This window comes from Cyanistes caeruleus, chromosome 30 (genome assembly GCF_971803275.1).
Source record: "Cyanistes caeruleus chromosome 30, bCyaCae1.hap1.1, whole genome shotgun sequence".
Lineage (NCBI taxonomy): Eukaryota > Metazoa > Chordata > Aves > Passeriformes > Paridae > Cyanistes > Cyanistes caeruleus.
Window position 1 is genome coordinate 1,830,219 of NC_141730.1, and position 6,947 is coordinate 1,837,165.

Consider the following 6,947-nt stretch of genomic DNA (forward strand, 5'->3'; position numbering starts at 1 on the left):
CTCCTTTGTCCCCGGGGTCACACAGCTCAGCAGGGCTGCCTCAATGTGCATTTCTCTCTCCTGGCAGCTTTTCCCAGCCTGGAAACCGAGCTAGGAATGGTTCCACAGCCCAGAATAGCAGCTGGGAAGAGTTAAAGTGTCCCAGGAGGAAGAGAAGCAGGTTTGATTCATTTGTGCTCGTTAGAAGTTTCTAATTACACTGAGCCTTATCTCGGGGCTGGAGCAGACCCAGGGCTCTGCCTTTGTCCTTGGTGCGCTCAGCAGCTCCGAGCTTTGGACAGGGCAGGACACTTGAGGGGACAAAAGCCATTTCCAGGTGGAGGAGGAACATTCCCGAGCTCAGCTGGAGCACCAGGAGCTCCAGGGATGGGTGGGAGCGGCAGCAGAACCTCTGAGGAGCTCACCTGACACAGCCAGCGGCTCCAGAGGTGACTCCCCAGCTCCTGCCCACCCGGATTATCCCAGGAACAGGAGGCTGATCACAGCGAGGATGGATGTGCGGGAATGGCACCAACACCCGGGCCCAGGAGCTCAGGGAATGCTCCAGCACTTCCATGGGAACACGCCAGGACTCCCAGAGTGTCCTGATGGAACACCCCAAACAAAGGCAGCCCCTGCAGCATTCCCACCTCGGAGTCCATGAACTCCTCCTGCAGCCAGGGAGGAAACGCTGGGAAGGGCTGGGAAACGCTGGGAAGGGATGGGAAACATTGGGAAGGGCTGGGAAACGCTGGGAAGGGCTGGGAAACGCTGGGAAGGGATGGGAAACATTGGGAAGGAATGGGAAACATTGGGAAGGGATGGGAAACATTGGGAAGGGATGGGAAACATTGGGAAGGGATGGGAAACATTGGGAAGGGATGGGAAATATTGGGAAACATTGGGAAGGGATGGGAAACGCTGGGAAGGGCTGGGAAACATTGGGAAGCTCTAGGAAGCCTTGAGAAGTACTGGGAAGCATTGGGAAGCGCTGGGAAGCATTGGGAGGCACTGGGAAGCTCTGAGAAGCCCTGGAAAGCTCTGGGAAGCTCTGGAAAACATTGGGAAGCCCTGGGAAGCGCTGGGAAGCTCTGAGAAGCTCTGGGAAACATTGGGAAGCTCTGGGAAACATTGGGAAGCATTGGGAAGCTCTGGGAAGCATTGGGAAGCTCTGGGAAGCATTGGGAAGCTCTGGGAAGCATTGGGAAGCTCTGGGAAGCATTGGGAAGCTCTGGGAAGCTCTGGGAACACACCCAGCTCTCCCCTGGATTTTACACACAAAGAAAACACCAAAAAAACCAAAATAAACCCCCCCAAAAAAACCACAAAACAAAAATCCCAACCAAAACAAAAACTCCCAAATCAAACCCCCCCCGGATTGCAGCTCCAAGCAGGGGAGGGGACAGTGACGGGACACGGTTTTAAAGGAATGTCACACCCGGCTGGGGCCAGGGATGAACTCCGGGGTCGGGGCAGGGAGAGGAGGATCCGGCACCAGGAATGTCCAAGGATGAGCCAAGGAGAGGCCGCTCCTCTCCCAGGATCCCGCACCTCTGGAAGGTGGGGAAGAGCTGGAAAAGCTGATTTTCAGCGCAAATCCCCGGGAGAAACGCGGGGAGCGCCGGAGATCCCGGCAGGGACGGAGAAACACCGGAGGCTCCGGGGCTGGGAATTATCCGGGGCTGGAAAAAGCCGTGCTGGAAGTGAGAGCTGCTCCTGCCCTGCCACAGAGCCTTTTCTCCCCCACGGATGGAAAACGAGCGCTAAACCAGCGGGATTTCGCTCTTTTCCTGGCATTTCGCACTTTTCCTGGGATTTTGCAGAGGGAGGGGTCGCCGGTCCCAGCCCGAGCTGCTGCGGGCAGCGGCTCCGCACCAAAAACCAGGAGAATTCCACGATTCCTCCCCAAAGCTGGGTTATTCCAGCCTCATCCCGCTCCCCCAGCCCGGGAAGGAGCATTCCCAGCCTGGGAATATCGGGAAAAGGCTTTTCCTGGCTGGCAGCACGCTCGGAGGGAGCCGCAGGTGATGCTGCAGCCATCCAAGGATGAATCCAAGGAAAGGTGCCAAGTGTGGGAGCTGGAAAAGCTCCCACTCCGACACACACTCCCACGTCTTTGCTGCCCACCTGGCTGGGTTCAGCCAGGGACATTTCAGGGAAATTTGAAGCGAGGAAATTGTCACCGTGCTGAGCCTCGGAGGAGCAGAACGCGGATCCTGCTCTGGGGGGAACGGAGGAATTTGGGGTGACCACAGCAGATCATCCCAAAAAGCAGCACAGAAACGTGCCTGGCTCTCCCAGAGGATTTTATCCTCGTAAAATCATGGGATGTTGAGCTGGAAGGGACTCACAAGGACTGAATCCAACCCCTGGTCCCGCACAGTCCCAAAATTCCCACCCTGTGCCCATTCCCTGGGGATCCTGGGCACCCTCTGGGGGAAGAATCTTTCCCTGAGATCCAACCTGAACCTCCCTGAAACAGCTCCAGCCATTCCTTGGCGTCCTGTCCTGGTCACAGGGACCTCCTGAAGAAGCTGTAGATCATTTCCCCAAAGGAGTTTATCACCTAAAAACACAGTTTTAAAATCATCTTTCCAAACGTGAGACTCCAGAGTTTTTTAATGGCTGATAAATATTTTGGTTCCAGCCTTCCAGCTGTGTTGTTCCTACGAGAAAACAACGTTTGTCCTCAGTTTGGGGTCAGGGAACAGCAAATCCCAGGATCCCAAACACGCCTGGCTCCGCTCTGAGGGTTCTGGGAGGGCCCAGGACAGGAAGATTGGGAAGCTCTTGGATCAGGGATGTTGGAGATGTCCCTGTGTGCTGCCACCAGGTTCTGCTGAAGGACTTTTGCAGTTTTCTGGTGCTTTTTTTAAGCCTGGATCTCCTCTGCTTCCTCCAGCAGCGAATCCCTCGGAATCCTGGAATTCCAGAATGGTTTGGGTTGGAAGGATCATCTCATCCCACCCCCCTTCCATGGGCAGGAGCACCTTCCACTATCCCAGGGTGCTCCAAATCCCATCCTTGGACACTTCCAGGGATGGGGCAGCCCCAAATTCCCTGTGAAATCCATCCCAGCCCTTCACAGGGAAGAATTTCTTCCCAAAATCCCGCCCTAACCCTCCCCTCGCTTCCTGCTGCGTGAGGATCACTTCCTTTCCTCATCTTTAAATTTCTCTCCTCTTCAATTTGAGCTCACACTGTTCCGGTCCTGTGGGAATTCTGTGGGAATTTTGTGGAATTTTGTGGAATTTTGTGGAATTTTGTGGAATTTTGTGGAATTTTGTGGAATTTTGCGGAATTTTGCGGAATTTTGCGGAATCCTGCGGAATCCTGCGGAATTTCGTGGAATTTTGCGGAATTCTGTGTAATTCTGTGGAATTCTGTGTAATTCTGTGGAATTCTGTGTAATTCTGTGGAATTCTGTGGAATTTTGCGAAATTTTGCGAAATTTTGCGGAATTTTGCGGAATTTTGCGAAATTTTGTGGAATTTTGCGGATTTTTGCGGAATGTTGTGGAATTTTGTGGAATTTTGTGGAATTTTGTGGAATTTTGTGGAATTCTGTGGAATTTTATGGAATTTTATGGAATTTTGTGGAATTCTGTGGTATTCTGTGGAAGTTTATGGAATTTTATGGAATTTTGTGGAATTTTGTGGAATTTTTGCGGAATTTTTGCGGAATTTTGCGGAATTTTGCGGAATTTTGCGGAATTTTGCGGATTTTTGCGGGTTTTTGCGGATTTTTGCGGATTTTTGCGGATTTTTGCGGAATTTTGCGGAATTTTGCGGAATTCTGCGGAATCCTGCGGAATTCTGCGGAATTCTGCGGAATTCTGCGGAATTCTGTGGAATTCTGTGGAATTCTGTGGAATTTTGTGGAATTTTGTGGAATTTTGTGGAATTTTGTGGAATTCTGTGGAATTTTGTGGAATTCTGTGGAATTCTGTGGAATTCTGTGGAATTCTGTGGAATTCAGTGGAATTTTGCGAAATTTTGCGAAATTTTGCGGTATTTTGCGGATTTTTGCGGATTTTTGCGGATTTTTGCGGATTTTTGCGGATTTTTGCGGAATGTTGTGGAATTTTGTGGAATTCTGTGGAATTTTATGGAATTTTATGGAATTTTGTGGAATTCTGTGGAATTCTGCGGAAGTTTATGGAATTTTGTGGAATTTTGCGGAATTTTGCGGAATTTTGCGGAATTTTGCGGAATTTTGCGGATTTTTGCGGATTTTTGCGGATTTTTGCGGAATGTTGCGGAATTTTGTGGAATCCTGTGGAATTTTGTGGAATTCTGTGGAATCCTGTGGAATTTTTGTGGAATCCTGTGGAATTTTGTGGAATTCTGTGGAATTCTGTGGAATTTTGGGGGAAGGGCATCTCTGCTTCACCCCCTCGTGGTGTCACAAACCTCAGCCACATCCCCCCCGTTCCCAGCTTCTCTTCCAGCCGGAATCTGGAACCTTTTGGCTCCTCAGCTGCTCCAGCCCTTTGCTGTTCCCAACAAGAGCCGGGATGGGCAGGGACAGGGGGAATTTTCCGTGTGAAGGAGCAGATCCGACACTTTGGGTGAGACAGGGCAGTCATTAATTACAGGAGGGGCAAATTATTTCCAGCACCAAGGGCTGGGAGCAGCCTGAGCCTCCTGGGCCATCCCTGCCGTGGCAGATGGGGATTTGCAGCCTCCTAAGCTCAGCTCAGGACTCCACGCTTAAGGGGGTCGTTTCTAAGCCCGATTTCACAGCCCAAATTCCTCCCCAAAAAACCAGCTTTGCCTTGGGATTTCACAGGAGTTATCCGTGGCCAGAGCTGAAAATGGGAGTGGAGAGGAGGGGGGAGCTCTTGGGAAGAGACAGGATTGGATCCATGGATCTCCTCTCATTCTTGGTGGGAGATGCCAATGTGTCTCCCCTCTTGATTTGCTGCATTTCCTTCCCCTCTCCCCGAGCTGGGCACTGCCCCACCCTTCCAGAATTCCCATTCCTGCTCCAGCCATTCCCTGCTGGCTGCCACAGGCACCATCCTGCGCTTCCTTGGGATGCAATCTGCCCTTCTGGGCATGAGCATCGTGGGATCCTCTTCAGCTCCTCGCGTTCAGCCCCTGATCTGGCGCTCCTCAATCATTTTTATCCTTACAAATATTCCAGCTCCCTGTTCACAGCTCTCCAGGAATGCTCTGAGCAGCCTGGATGCCACCAGAGCCCTCTGCAAACAGCCACCAAGCCCTGAAAAATCACCTTTCTGTAGGTCCTGCATGCGGGAATTCACTCCAAACGTGCCAATCCTCGTGAAAAACGTGGCTGCTCCATCCCTGGAAGCATCCAAAGCCGGGCTGGATGGAGCAAGCCGGGCTGTGCGAGGGGTCCAGGGAGTGGGATGGGCTTTAAGGTCCTTTTCCAGCTGAACCATTCTGGAATTTCCTGAGTCTGGAATCACCCGAGCCACCCATTGCCAGGGGGAGCACAGAATGGTCTTATTTTCCTGTGAGCATAAAGGAAACATGAAAGGAAAATTATAAATAAGAAAAAATAATTAAAAAATAAAAAATAAAAATTATTATTAATAATAAAAATAATAAAAAATAGAAATAAAAAATAAAAATAATAATAATAAAGTGATGCACTTGGCTTTAATAGAATTCTGGGAGTCTGGAATCACCCTGAGCCACCCATTGCCAGGGGGAGCACAGAATGGTCTTATTCTCCTGTGAGCATAATAAATAAAATAAATAAAATAATATAAGTAATATAATATAATATAATATATAATATATAATATATATAATATATATGCTTATATATAAAATAATATAAGTAATATAAATAATATAATAAAATAAATAAAAATAATAATTAAAATAATATATAAAAATAATAAATAACAATAAATATCAATAATAAAAATTAAAAAATAATTAAAAATAAATAATAAAATAATAATAATAAAGTGATGCACTTGGCTTTAATAGAATTCTGTGAGTCTGGAATCACCCTGAGCCACCCATTGCCAGGGGGAGCACAGAATGGTCTTATTCTCCTGTGAGCATAATAAATAAAATAAATAAAATAATATAAGTAATATAATATAATATAATATATATAGATATAAAATATATATAAAATATATATACTTATATATAAAATAATATAAGTAATATAAATAATATAATAAAACAAATAAAAATAAATAAAAATAATAATAAAATAAATAATAAAAATAATATATATAAATAATAATAAATAATAATAAATATCAATAATAAAAATTTTAAAATAATGAAAAATAAATAATAAAATAATAATAATAAAGTGATGCACTTGGCTTTAATAGAATTCTGTGAGTCTGGAATCACCCTGAGCCACCCATTGCTGGGGGAGCACAGAATGGTCTTATTCTCCTGTGAGCATGAAGGAAACATGAAAGGAAAATTATAAATAATAAATAAAAATAAAAATTAAATAAAAATAAAAATTAGTAATAATAATAAAAATAAAATAAAAATAATAAAAATAATAAAAATAATAAAAATTAATAATAAAGTGATGCGGTGGCCTTGGCAGCACTGGGGTGGACTGGATGACTTTAGACATTTTCCAATTCCAGGATTGCTCCAAAAGCTCCTCAGTCCTTGGGTTTGAGGGTTCCTCAGCCGTGTCCCCCTGCACAGGGACACTGGGATGCTCCAGGAACCCGGCCGGGCTCTGTCCTCTCCCTGCCCCTGAGCCTCACACCTCGCACAGAACTGCATTTGTCTCTAAAAATTACCCTCATCAAAGGACTTTTAACCTCTAAAAATGCAGTGACAGGAAGGGGGGTGAGAACAAAAGCTCGCTGGGAGCAGGGGAAGCTCAGCCTGGTGTCCCTGCAGGGTCACTCTGTCCTTCAGCCTCCATCCAGCAGCAATTCCAGCTCCCAGAGCCCCTCCTGGGCTCTTCCCTCGGCTCCATCCCCTCCATCCCCCCGGGCT

At 46.9% G+C, this 6,947-nt stretch overlaps 1 long non-coding RNA gene across 1 annotated transcript; it reads right to left on the reverse strand.

The window, feature by feature from the left end:
• Positions 1–238: 238 nt before the first annotated feature.
• LOC147648801 (uncharacterized) lies at positions 239–3,268 on the reverse strand. The gene is made up of 3 exons (XR_015279914.1): positions 1,070–3,268; positions 880–970; positions 239–720 (listed from the first exon to the last, which is right to left on the reverse strand). It is a non-coding gene; the product is annotated as an uncharacterized LOC147648801 (long non-coding RNA).
• Between the last annotated feature and the right edge of the window lie 3,679 nt (positions 3,269–6,947).